The 14,633-nt window shown below is 41.5% G+C and overlaps 1 long non-coding RNA gene across 4 annotated transcripts in view; it reads left to right on the top strand.

Moving 5' to 3' along the window:
• The window catches only part of LOC134353402 (uncharacterized), a 91,387-nt gene that overhangs the window by 63,173 nt on the left and 13,581 nt on the right, over window positions 1-14,633 (top strand). For 3 of the 4 annotated variants that reach the window (XR_010019609.1, XR_010019608.1, XR_010019610.1), the window contains one exon: window positions 988-1,132. This is a non-coding gene — a long non-coding RNA (uncharacterized LOC134353402). The remainder of the gene's footprint in view (window positions 1-987; window positions 1,133-14,633) is intronic. The other variant, XR_010019611.1, reaches the window with a different exon arrangement.

Here is a 14,633-nt window from a genome sequence, read left to right as displayed (position 1 = left end):
TTCTGCCCCCTATGTCTCTGCCAACCATGATGCCAATCTCAAAATCAGATTCAGGTTTATTATCACTGGCATGTGTCGCGAGATGCAATACATAATATAGAAGAAAAATAAGTAATTATATGTACATTGAATAGATTTTAAATTGTGCAAAAAACAGAAATACTATATATTAAAAAAAGTGAGGTAGTGTTCAAGGGTTCAATGTCCATTTAGGAATCGGATGGCGGAGGGGAAGAAGCTGTTCCTGAATCGCTGAGTGTGTGCCTTCAGGCTTCTGTACCTCCTACCTGATGGTAACAGTGAGAAAAGGGCATGCTCTGGGTGCTACCTTTCTGAGACACCACTCCTTGAAGATGTCCTGGGAGCTTTGTAGGCTAGTACCCAAGATGGAACCGACTAAATTTACCATCTCATGTAATCCCATTTTCCTGCATGTAGTCTGTGTCCCCCTTTTCCCAGTTTCTTCATGATTCTTTCTAAACACCCTTATACATTGCTACAGCATCGGCTTCGACCACCTAAACAAGCCGTGCAGTCCATGTACCCTCAACTCACGGTATAGAAAAACCTCACCTTGCAGATCCCCTTTAAACTTTCCCACTCTCACTCTAAACCTATGCATGCTAATATTTGAACTCTGCCATGGACCGTCCCAAGCCTGGCTGCGAAAAGAGGGGGATCGAACACGAGGGTAGCGACCCCATCCTATAAAAACCCAGGGCTAGAGGTGCCAACAGAAGCTCCAAAGATGTCGTTCCTGGGGGAGGAAGGATATACCAAGAAAATGGGTGACTCCTGGGGACAACTTGAACTGGCCCAGGCCAGATGACACTGGCGAGCTGTTGTTGGCGGCCTACGTCCCAGCAGGGGTGATGGGCTTAAGTAAGTACCCCACCCCAGGGAAAAGAGTCTGACTCCCAGCCTCATCATGCCTCTCATAATTTTACATACTTGTATCAGTATGCCCCTCATCCTTTGATATTCCAGAGAAAACAACCCAAGTTTGACCATAATGCTCTCTTATCCAAGCAAAATCATCTGAACACAAGAGATTCTGAAGATGCTGGAAATCCTGAACAACGAACCCAAAAAATGCCGGAGAAACTTAACAGATCAGGCAGCAAAGTTCAAAGTAAGTTTATTATTGAAGTGTATATATATATATGTCACCATATACAACCTGGAAATTCATTTTCTTGCAGGCATACTCAATAAATCCACAACAGAATAATAACCATAATAGAATCAACGAAAGACCAACAGGGTGCTCAACCAGTCTGCAAAAGAGAATAAACAGTGCAAATACAAAAAAGAAAGAATAATAATAAATAAATAAGCAATAAACATCGAGAACATGAGATGAGGAGTCCTTGAAAGTGAGTCCATAGGTTGTGGGGACATTTCGGCGATGGGGCAATTGGAGTTGAGAGTGCTTTGGTTCAAGAGCCTGATGGTTGAGGGTAATAACTGTTCCTGAACCGATGGAGGGGCATAAACAGTCAATGTTTTGGGCCAAGGCACTTCATCAACACTCACCTTGGTGAACTTCTATCTGTACCCTTTTCAAACACAGCACGTAGTTCCTGCAGTGTGGTGACCAGACCATACACTATGTTCCAAATGTGGCCCAAGTAATACTTTATCAAGACTTCCCCACATTTATACTCAGTACCCAAGTGATGAAAGCAAGCATGCCTTATGTACCACACTATGTATTGTGTTACCTCTTTCCACTCCCTGGGAGCTATGGACTCATAGCTCCCAGAAACTTGTAGTTCTATATCCCTCTGATCATCAATGCTCTTAAAAGTCCTGTCATATACTATGTACTTTCCTCTTTCATTCGATCCTTCAAAATACATCACCTTACGTTTATCTGGACTAAACTTCATTTGCCACTTCTCTGCCTATATTTCTAACTGATTTATATCCTGCTAAATCTTTTAACAATCTTCCTCACCGCCCATAATTCCATCAATTTTCACGTGCTCTGGCACAACCTGAAAAGCAAGCAAGCAAACAAAGAGTAGCAATTAACGGGTCCCTTTCGGAATGGCAGGCGGTGACCAGTGGGGTACCGTAGGGTTCAGTGCTGGGACCGCAGCTGTTTACAATATATATTAATGATTTAGATGAGGGAATTAAAAGTAACATTAGCAAATTTGCCGATGACACAAAGCCGGGTGGCAGTGTGAAATGTGAGGAGGATGTTATGAGAATGCAGGGTGACTTGGACAGGCTGGGTGAGTGGGAAGATGCATAGCAGATGCAGTTTAATGTGGATAAATGTGAGGTAATCCACTTTGGTGGTAAGAACAGGAAGGCAGATTATTGTCTAAATGGAGTCAAATTAGGAAAAGGGGATGCACAACGAGATCTAGGTGTTCTTGTACATCAGTCACTGAAACCAAGCATGCAAGTACAGCAGGCAGTGAAGAAAGCTAATGGCTTGCTGGACTTCATAACAAGGGGAATTGAGTACGAGAGCAAAGAGGTCCTTCTGCAGCTGTACAGGGCCTTGGTGAGACCACACCTGGAGTACTGTGTGCAGATTTGGTCTCCAAATTTGAGGAAGGACATTCTTGCTATTGAGGGAGTGCAGCGTAGGTTCACAAGGTTAATTCTCGTGATGGCGGGACTGTCATATGTTGAAAGATTGGAGCGACTGGGCTTGTATACACTGGAACTTAGAAGGCTGAGAGGGGATCTTATTGAAACATATAAGATTATTAAGGGATTGGACATGCTGGAGGCAGGAAGCATGTTCCCGCTGATGGGTGAGTCCGGAACCAGAGGCCACAGTTTAAGAACTAGGGGTAGGCCATTTAGAACGGAGTTGAGGAAAAACTTTTTCACCCAGAGAGTGGATAGGGGAGAATCAGTGGATGTGGTATATTTGGATTTTCAAAAGGCTTTTGACAAGGTCCCACACAGGAGATTAGTGTGCAAACTTAAAGCACACGGTATTGGGGGTAAGGTATTGATGTGGATAGAAAATTGGTTAGCAGACAGGAAGCAAAGAGTGGGAATAAACGGGACCTTTTCAGAATGGCAGGCAGTGACTAGTGGGGTACCGCAAAGCTCAGTGCTGGGACCCCAGTTGTTTACAATATATATTAATGACTTGGATGAGGGAATTAAATGCAGCATCTCCAAGTTTGCGGATGACACGAAGCTGGGCGGCAGTGTTAGCTGTGAGGAGGATGCTAAGAGGATGCAGGGTGACTTGGATAGGTTGGGTGAGTGGGCAAATTCATGGCAGATGCAATTTAATGTGGATAAATGTGAAGTTATCCACTTTGGTGGCAAAAATAGGAAAGCAGATTATTATCTGAATGGTGGCGATTAGGAAAAGGGGAGGTGCAACGAGACCTGGGTGTCATTATACACCAGTCATTGAAAGTGGGCATGCAGGTACAACAGGTGGTGAAAAAGGCGAATGGTATGCTGGCATTTATAGCGAGAGTATTCGAGTACAGGAGCAGGGAGGTACTACTGCAGTTGTACAAGGCCTTGGTGAGACCACACCTGGAGTATTGTGTGCAGTTTTGGTCCCCTAATCTGAGGAAAGACATCCTTGCCATAGAGGGAGTACAAAGAAGATTCACCAGATTGATTCCTGGGATGGCAGGACTTTCATATGAAGAAAGACTGGATGAACTATGCTTGTACTCATTGGAATTTAGAAGATTGAGGGGGGGATCTGATTGAAACGCATAAAATCCTAAAGGGATTGGACAGGCTAGATGCAGGAAGATCGTTCCCGATGTTGGGGAAGTCCAGAATGAGGGGTCACAGTTTGAGGATAAAGGGGAAGCCTTTTAGGACTGAGATTAGGAAAAACTTCTTCACACAGAGAGTGGTGAATCTGTGGAATTATCTGCCACAGGAAACAGTTGAGGCCGGTTCATTGGCTATATTTAAGAGGGAGTTAGATATGGCCCTTGTGGCTACGGGGATCAGGGGGTATGGAGGGAAGGCTGGTGCAGGGTTCTGAGTTGGATGATCAGCCATGATCATAATAAATGGCGGTGCAGGCTTGAAGGGCCGAATGGCCTACTCCTGCACCTATTTTCCATGTTTCTATGATATAAGGAATGCTCTGCCCCAGAAGGCTGTGGAGGCCAAGTCTCTGGATGCATTCAGGAAAGAGATGGATAGAGCTCTTAAAGATAGTGGAATCAAAGGTTATGGGAATAAGGCAGGAACTGGATACTGATTGTGGATGATCAGCCATGATCACAGTGAATGGTGGTCCTGGCTCGAAGGGCCAAATGGCCTACTCCTGCACCTATTGTCTATTGTCTAGTACTTACCCTTCAACAATAACAAATGTAATCTTCAAAGAAGAAAAGCTTCTTTGGGGCAGCACAGTAGCATAGTGGTTAGTGTAAAAGTTTACAGTGCCAGTGATCCGTGTTCAGTTCCCATGGTTGATTGTTTGGAGTTTGTACGTTCTCCTCAGATTTCCTCTGGTTTCTTCTCACGTCCCAAAGACATACTGGTTAGTCGGTTAAATGGTCACTTGGCTGTATTTGGGCAGCATACGCTCAAGGGGTTGGTTGAGAAGAGCCTGCATACCATGCTGTATGTCTAAATAAAATAAAAATAAATAAATAAAAGCTCTTTCCTGCCTTGGTGATGCAGCTGGCTTGAGTTATGGTTGTGGTTTTCAACTGAGATTTCCCTCAACAATTGCTAAATGCACCCCATTCTCCACATCACGAGGGTACCAATTTCAAAGTGTGGAAAACACATTGCTTAATTTTGTTTAGCACAATGAGTGGAAATTAATTGTGGGTCTTTTTAATTATTCTGAATTATAACTGCATTAGCAGCAACCATTGTGGAGATCCTTTCATTTTTTTTTCATCTTTCGGGCAGCATAATTACAACAGTGAATGGCAAGACCTTTAATTTTTCCACGTCTAGCTTTTGCTAGACATATTTCCCAGAAACACATGAGAGAAAATATTGCTAATTCCCAGAGTTTGCTGTGCAACTGCCTACCAATTCTGGTAATTATGGTCTGGGAAATCAAGCAAATATGCACTTTAAACAACAGTCGGTCTTTTGGATTGTGTAGGATACAAATTATTCTCCCTCATATGACATGCCTGAGAATTATAATGTGGTAAAATTATTATAATAAAATGTATTTCAGGGTCAGTACAAACAATGTACAAGGTGACTATCACTCCAACTGTGGTATGTAAACTTTTGCATCAGGCCTCGGAGAGCAAGCATACTGTCTGTCTTTTGGGGCTGGTGAAGGTGGTCATCCAGTTTTAAAATTAAGGGGCCACATCATTAAAGAGATTTCATTGCCCAGTGCAGATGGTGAGAAGAACCCAGCCACTGCGGCTTAAGAAAGTTTGCACTTCTGTGGCGATGAGAACTTGTTGCAGTGCATTTTCCACTGCCGAGGAAGGCCAAGAAAAATATAACATCACCAGACAGACATCAAAGCCCCAGCCCTTCCAGTCCTTGCTCCTGTGCACCTAACAGTTGCCAAAGCATACAGGGGCGACTGAACGGAGCTCAGCAGCTGCTAGTAATAGACTGTGTGTTTTTGATAGGTTTCCCAAGAAATGAGAAAATTAGCATAAGAACTTTCCACTTTTAGGCTGCTTTAAGCACTGTGATTCTTACCTCTGAAAATTTCCAGTCACAAAGCAAGAGACATTGTGTTTCTTTAGTAAATTAAAGATAAACTAAACAGGATACCCTAGAACATTAAGATCGACAGTGACCTTTTCTGAGATGGCTTCCTCGATTATTGCTTCATGCTTTCTTTGCCACCTGTAGTCACTCCTTTCACTGGCATCTCTGGAATTTCCCTGTAGGTTGTCTGATGACCTCTTGCATCTCTATAACTAAGGTGTACAGCGATGACTACCTGAGAGCAGCAGTTATGAAATAAGAGTACTGTACTCATTAATTCTGGTCTGACTTACATTGACCATATCTGAAAGGATGAAAAATAGTCTTGTACACCAACCAGTATTTGGGCTTCATAGGGACTACAACAGAAAGCAACTGTCAAGAGGTTTTATTTTCGACTGGGGACACCTCTGCCCCCTAAAGAATTTTAACTTATAAGTGGTTCCATAAGAAATTCATGCCAATGAAGTATTTATTTTAATACAATATCTGTAGTAATACAGTAAATATAATAGCTAGTTGGGCAGATTTATGCTTCTCAAAGTCTACATTCTCATCCTTCTCAGCTGTGCAAACTGTTCTGGTAGGATTTAATGTTCTCAATTCCTTGCTGTCTATTACTTTAATTTATATGGTGACTTTCACATCCCTTTTTTAATATCCTAGGCGCACGGCTACATATCACTGCTTTTGCTACTGGAATGTAGAAAAACTGGTCACACAGTCGTTGTGGTGCATAATTCTTCACACAGGCTACAATGTGATAGCAACCGAATAATCTGTTCTATAAAAATGTCAAGGAATGGATTAATATTGGCCAAGATACTGTCATAATTCTGTGTTTTTCTTCAAAACACTGCCTTGGTATCTTTCACATCTGCAGAAGAGATCATTACGGGTCTCGTTTTGCTGTCTCATGTGGAAGACAACACCTCCCAAGATGTTTCAGGGAGTTGTGGACACAGCTCAGGAACTCTGCGGACTCTGTCTCTATTTCCTGCTGCCTCAGTAAAGCAGCAGTACGACCAAATCTGTCACCTCCCCTGGCCAATCTCTCTACTCCCCTCTCTCACTGGGCAGGAAATACAAACACCTCAGGCTCAAGGACAGCTTCTATCCCACTGTTATCAGACTCTTGAGCAGATCGCTTGTATGAAAACGCAAACACGAGGAAATCTGCAGATGCTGGAATTTCAAGCAACACACATAAAAGTTGCTGGTGAACTCAGCAGGCCAGGCAGCATCTCTAGGAAGAGGTACAGTCGGCGTTTTGGACCGAGATACCAGCTCTTCTTTCAGTTAGTCCTGACGAAGGGTCTCCATCCTTCTAAACTCCACTGAGTACAGGCCCAGACTCATCAAAGTAGAAGAAGAAGAAAGCCCTTAACTCCGAGTGGAGTCATTGGGACGCCGTCATGATGACATTTTTTTAGCAGGCTTTCTTATTTTTATGAGGCTGAGTTGCTAGCTCGACGCTCAACCCAGCACTGATGGAAACTGTGCAAGGGAGCCGGCGAGATTTGAACTCGGGAGCTCGTGATGCCACTACGCCACCAGCCGGTTTAGACCCATCAAACACGTTGTGATAAAGCAGACAAAGGAAAGGAAAGGTATGTCGCATCCGGAGTTTCTCCGGTTAGTGGATGATTTCCCTCCACGCCTCTCTGACGTAGTGGGAATCCGCGTACGAGGCAAGTTACAGCAGTGGTTTGCCATTGCCTTCTGCCGGGTGAGTTTCCAAGGAGATCACTAGCTTGTAACCCAGCACGGATGGAAAGCGTGCAGGGGAGCCGGCTGGATTCGAACTCTGGACCTTTCAACCCAAAGTCCGAAGCTGATGCCATTACGCCAGCAGACGGGTCCATAAAGCAGACAATTGATGTTAAAATATGACCTAAAACATTTAGTACAATATAAACTTAACATCTAAGGTATTTTATTTCTCCTTTGTTAATATAGACTTTTTCTTATTATTATTCTTGATGAACTACATTCTGGCCTTAAGCACATGTAGTAGCCTTAAAGCTTGTACTTTGCATACTCCCAAGCCATCATTTCATGATGCTAATGGTGCAGCCTGCCAGATAGGATCCATTCCACAAACGGTTTGATGGGTTGCGGTTCCCAACAATAGAGCTGGGGCAGAACATTTAATGAAAACGACTACCGCTGGATTTCCATCAGATTGAATGCTAACAACTCCCACAAAGCTACTGAGGTGATAGAAATTGAAAACTTAAAGCCGAGATTCTTAGGGAAGTGGGCAGGAATTTAACTTGACTAGCAGGAGGACATTAAAAATGCATATGTGTATGTAAAAATCCTTTATCAGCTTAATGAATATTTGTGGGTTGTGGGAAGGAAAGGGATATGCCCTTGCTGGCCCCTTTCGACACCCATTACATATCCCAGCCAATTCTTCTTGGCAGTGCTAACAATTCTCCATGACTCACCCAGTCCATTTCTCCAAAATCGTTTCTTTCCAGATCTTTTCACTCCTATGCTTCTGGCCTATACAGACTTCCTGATTTTAATCCCTTCATCATTGGTTGCCTTGGCCTTAAGATCTGAAATTCTCTCTTTGGCTCTCTACTTCTCTCAAAGATGTTTGTAATAATCCTGTATTAGTCCTGATGAAGGGTCTCGGCCTGAAACATCGACTGTTTATTCCTTTCCATAGATGCTACCTGACCTGCTGAGTTCCTCCAGCATTTTGTATATGTAATAATCACCCTCTTCGTGAAGCTTTGCCTCATCAGTGTAGCAGTAGTAGGCTCATCACCAACAACGATGATACTGATGCACTATCAATTAGATTATGAGAACACTCAGTCCTCGTTTATTGTCATTTAGAAATGCATACATGCATTAGGAAATGATACGATGTTTCTCCGGAGTGATATCACAGAAGACAAGACAGACCAAAGACTAACACTGACAGAACCACATAATTATAACATAGTTAGAGCAGTGCTAAGCAATACCATGATTTGATAAAGAACAGACCATAGGCACAGTAAAAAAAGAGTCAAGAAGTCCTGAGTCGATCGACTCCCGAGTCCCCGATAGCAGGCGACAAAAGGGAGAAACTCCCTGCCATAAACTTCCAGGCACCATCAACTTGCCGATACCTTGGAAGCAGCGACCCCAGCCGACCCGGAGTCCATCCGTCCGAAAATTCCGAGCTTCCAAGCAGCCTCTCCGGTACAGCCTCCAGAGCGCCATCCTCTGCCGAGCGCCTTCGACCTCTCCCCGGCCGCTGAAACACGCAAAGCCAAGGATTTCGAGGCCTTCAGCTCCCGAGTTTCCGGTTACCACACAGTAGCAGCGGTAGCAAAGCAGGCATTTCAGAAGTTTTCCAGATGTTCCGCTGTGCTCTCATGTCCGTCTCCATCAAATCAGAATTGTGTATGGTCCCCTACTTGACAACAGATATTCATCACTGAAGTGGCCGCGCGCGCTGTCATCGCGCCGCCATCTTCTCCCCCCTCCCTTACTCCAAAAGACTGGAAGTAGAGTAAATACTGAAAGGCTTTTATTAATAGTAAAATAGATCCACGCCCATGCTGTATGTCTGTCCTGGACTGAGGGAGGAGCAGTGACACAATTGCCTTTATTCAGGGGTCTGTGGGAGGAGCCACAGGAGCAGTCAGCAGAGCGGTGTGTCCAGGCATTACTAGACAGGTAACCCAGTTACAACCTATATACATGGTTTACCACAGATACGGCCTACAGAGAGGATATGGAAGAGCTTGGAGCCAGGCAAATGACCTTATTGTCAATGTCAAAAAGACAAAGGGGATGGTCATCCAGTTCCGGAGAACTTGCATCACTCACACCCTTCTTTACATCAGCAGCCCAGCGCTGGAATGTGCGAGCAGCTTCAAACTCCTGGGAGTGCGCATCTTGCACAATCTCTCATGGCCCCAGAACACATCCCACACAACCAGGAATGCTCACCAATGCCTCTACTTTCTGCGGTGACTGAAGAAGGCTGGAATATGCACATCCATACTCGCGTCATTCCACAGATGTGCATTAGAGCACAACCTAACATGCTGCATCACTGCTCGGTATGGAGGCTGCACTGTGGTGGACAGCAAGGGTCTACAATGGGTAACCAAACTGAGTAACGCATCACCAGCACCACCCTACCTGCCGTCAAGGACAGATGTACAGGAAGGTGCTTTATCATTTCCTGTCTGTTACCTTACGTGTAGACTCTCCTGTACCTAGCACTACTTTATGTACATATAATCTATTCATTTATATAAGCTATCTTAAGTATTTATATTTATTGTGTTTTTTAAAGAATCATGTTCTTTATTATATTATGTTTTTATATACTTCATCGGATCTGGAGTACAATTATTTCATTTCCCTTTACAACTGTGTACTGGAAATGACATTAAACAGTCTTGAATCTTGAATCTGCCCTACACCTCCCTCAGTCAAGTTTTGATTTGATAATATTCCTGGAAAGCACCGTGAGATGTTTTATTAAGGTTATTGAAACAGAGTCATACAGCATGATTCCATGATGACGAACCAGCACCGTTTTACACTGATCTTACCCTAGCCCTTTTTAATTCTTTCCCCTCAATCCCATGAATCTCCCCAGGTTCTATCACTCACCAGCGCAGCGGGTGTATTTATTGTGGAAACGCAGGAAACGGGGCACCCAGAGAAAACCCACATGGTCTTTGAAAGAACATGCAGAAAGCATACAGCTAGCAGCGGAGGTCAGGACTGAACCCAAGAGCTGTCAGCCTGTGACTCTACACTGCACCACTCTGCCGCTCTCCTTCGAGGTTTGATATAAATGTAAATTGCACTTTAAGGCACATGGAACAAAAGCCAATAATAATACATGGATCATCATGATCTAATTATAGGCTCAAGAGGTTAAATAGCTTACTACTATTTCTATGTTCCTAAGTACACACGACATAATCCCGAGTCTATGCCAATACAATAACTCAACACTAATAGTGGTTCCAAACTTTTCCTCAAATAGAAACGCAAAATCTTGAACTATATGACATCTTTCATCATATGTTAAAGTTTTAAAGCCAATGAATTATGTCTGAAGTGTACAATGTTGCAAAGTAGCAGCCACCTCAGTCAACCTAAGTGCAGGAAGCTCTCACATGGGCATGTGATGATGGTTAAGCGATCTTCATTAGTAACACACACAAAATGCTGGAGGAACCCAGCAGGTTACGCATCATCTATGGAAGGGAATAAACAGTCAACGTTTTGGGCCGAGACCCTTCATCAGTCCTCCTGAGTTGCTTTAGCAATGTGTGTGTGTGTGTGTGTTGCTCCGGGATAGGGTTAGTAAATTGTGGACCTGCATCATTGGCACCAGAGGCGTGGTAACACTTGCCCAGCACAATCTCTGCTAATCTGATGGGATGCAAACGATGCATTTCACTGTGTGCTTTCACGTTTCAATATATATGTGACAATAAATCTAATCTAATCTTAGACCTCTTTAAAATCAAAAAACTACGGCAGGTCCTGGAAAAAGTGTAAATGATGAAAACACTTACCAGGTCAGGCAACATCTGTTTGAAGAGAAACAGTTAATGTTTCAAATTGCAGACTCTTCATTGGAACTAGGGAAGGGAGAAACAGGTTGGGATAGGCAACAGAGGAGGCAGGAGAGAGCAATTAGTAGAACCAAGAGAATTTCTTTGATAGATTAAGGCAGGATGATCTAATACACCAGTGTCCACTTTATTAGGTACCTCCTGTACCTAATAAAGTGGCTACAAAGTGTAGATTTGTGATCTTTTGTTGTAGCCCACACACTTCAAGGTTTGACGTGTTGTACATTCAGAGATGTCCTTCGCAGTACAGTTGTAATGCATAGTTATTTGAGTTACTATTGCCTTCCTGTCAGTTCGAACCAGTCTGGTCATTCTCCTCTGACCTCAATCATTAACAAGGCATTTTTGGCCACAGAACTGGATTTTTTTTTTGTTTGTTTTTTGCACTATTCTCTGTAAACTGTGGAGACTGCTGTGGGTGAAGTCCCAGGAGATCAGCAGTTTCTGAGGTACTCAAGCTACCCTGTCTGCACCAACGACCATTCCAGTTATTTTCACCTAGACCACACTTCTTCCTCATTCTGAGTTTGGTCTGAACAAAACTGAACCTCTTGACCATGTCTGCATGTTTTTATGCAGTTGAATTGCTGCTAGATGATTGGCCAACCGGATATTTGTATTAACAAGCAGCTGTACACGTGTACCGAATAAAGTGGCCCCTAAGTGTATAACAGATCAGACTAAAGATCGTTGAGCGGTAATGTGTTGTTAATGGCCAGACTGTGGAATATATCTAGCAAGCCAGACTAGACTAAAAATGTATAGGGAAAAATGGATAAAACTGAGTTCAAATGCTGAGAGACATAAATGGCCAGTTATCATACAAAGAGAAAGGATGAGCGAATAATCCCCCTTTTTTTTGGAAGCGATATTTTATTTACTCTCACTTATAATTAACTAATCATACATATTGATACTAACTTTTTCTTATTTATATATCTTAGTAATTATACTATGCAGATTATTTTAGTACAGTGTTTAATTTTTTTTATATGTCAGTTTCTGGGGGGTCATTTATATAACATATATCTTTGGAGTTGCCTCCTGCAGAAATGGGGTTAGATTTAGTATTAGTTAGTTCTTTCTTCAGCCTTTTCTGGCTTAGTTCGGGGTTCTTGGAGATGGTGGGTGGGGTAGTCTTTTTCTTTTTTAATTTTTTCTATTGGGCTGATTTAGTACTACAAAGATGTCTGCAGTATCGGGATTTCCGGTTCCTCTCTGATCATGTATTCCTCTTCCGATTTCATGAGTTCACATTATGGTTAACCCTTTACTCACCAAAGGGTTAATCTTAAATTATGGCTCACATTATTAATTTTGTCTCTTGGAATACAAATGGTTTAAACCATCTAATAAAACGGAAAAAGATTTTCAAAGTATTCCAAAGACTGAATGCTCATATTATTTTTGCACAAGAAACTCATGTAAGGAAAGAGGATAATCAATGCTTCTTTAAGTTCTGGAAAGGACAACACCACTCGAACTCCCAAGCCAAAATTAAAGGCATTTCAATTTTTATAGATCCCTCAATTACATTTATTCATCCAGACATTATCTCAGATCCTAATGATAGATTTTTGTTAATCACTGGGTTACTTTTTAATAAAAAGGCTGCTATGGTTAACATTTATGCTCCGAATGTGGATTACCCTGAATTTTTTAAACACATATTCACTTCCTTTCCTAACTTAAACGAGTATATGTTGATAAAGGGTGGTGACTTTAATTTATGTTTGAATCCCATGTTGGACAGATCCATAGGTAGTCCGGCTTTACCGAATAAGTCGGCTACTCTTATTAACTCTTTTATGTTTGATTCTGGGATTTCAGAAATTTGGAGATTTCTACACCCAAAGGATAAATAATTCTCATTCTTTTCACACGTTCATCATTCTTATTCTCGAATTGACTATTTTTTTATTGACTCTCGATTAATCCCATCTGTAATTGATTGTAATTATGACATTATCGCCATTTCAGATCATGCTCCAATAAAACTTTCTATCAAGTTAATGGATACTTCTTGTACTAAAAGACAATGGCGATTTAACCCTACTTTGCTTCAAGACTTGGACTTTGTCAAGTTTATAAAGGGACAGATTGATTTCTTTTTTTCAATTAATACTACGGAAGAAGTTTCCAATGGAACAGTTTGGGACGCTTTTAAAGCTTATATCTGTAGTCAGATTATTTCCTATTCGGCTGGTTTGAAAAAATGTGCTAAGAATGAAATACTCTTTTTGGTTGATAAATTTAAAGAAATTGATAAAAAATACGCTATTTCTCCCAGTAAGGAGCTGTACAAACACAGAGTTGAACTTCAATTGGAACATAGCTTACTATTAACATCCTCGATTGAAAATCAATTAATGAGAACTAGAAGTGATTTTTATATTCATAGTGATAAATCGGGTAAATTATTGGCTAATCAATTGAAATTTGCTTCGGTTAAATGTCAAATTACTAAGGTTCACAAACACGATGGTACTTTGACAGTTGATCATGACGGGATAAACAAAACCTTTCAAGAATTTTATACCTCTTTATATCACTCTGATTTTCCTCATGATTTTAATACCATGCATGATTTTATAAGTAAACTGAATTTTCCGAAATTATCACCCGAAGATTGCTTATCATTAGAAACTCCTATTACAGAGGAAGAAATAACAACTGCAATCTCATCATTGAATTCTGGTAAAGCACCCGGTCCGGACGGGTTTACAGTGGAATTTTTAAAATCCTTTTATTCTATTGTCTTTCCATGGTTGTCTGGAATATTCAAAGAAACAATCAGTTTAGGTAAATTACCACAATCATTTTATGAAGCCTCTATTTCCTTAATTCTTAAAAACAATAAAGATCCTACTGATTGTGCATCGTACAGACCAATATCTCTTTTGAATGTAGATTCAAAAATTTTTTCAGAAATTTTAGCAACTAGGTTAGAGAAGGTATTACCTCAAATTATATCCATGGACCAAACTGGATTTATTAAAAATCGTTATTCATCCTTTAATATTAGGAGGTTACTGAATTTTGTTTATACCCCTTCACTTATTACCCCGGAATGTATTATCTCATTAGATGCTGAGAAAGCCTTTGACACAGTTGAATGGCCTTATTTATTTAGAGTGCTTGAGAAATTTAATTTCAGTTTGATATTTATATCTTGGATTGAATTGTTATATTATTCCCCGGTAGCTTCGGTTTGTACTAATAATCAAACATCTCCCTTTTTTCGTCTATTTCGTGGTACTAGGCAAGGATGCCCTCTTAGTCCTTTACTATTTAATATCGCCCTTGTATCTTTAGAAATTGCTATCCGTGACTCGCCCAATATTTTTGGGATTA

Source organism: Mobula hypostoma, chromosome 10, assembly GCF_963921235.1.
Source record: "Mobula hypostoma chromosome 10, sMobHyp1.1, whole genome shotgun sequence".
NCBI classification, from domain to species: Eukaryota; Metazoa; Chordata; class Chondrichthyes; order Myliobatiformes; family Myliobatidae; genus Mobula; species Mobula hypostoma.
The sequence above is the reverse complement of the archived record's forward strand: the minus strand, read 5'-3'. Positions and strand labels throughout refer to the sequence as shown.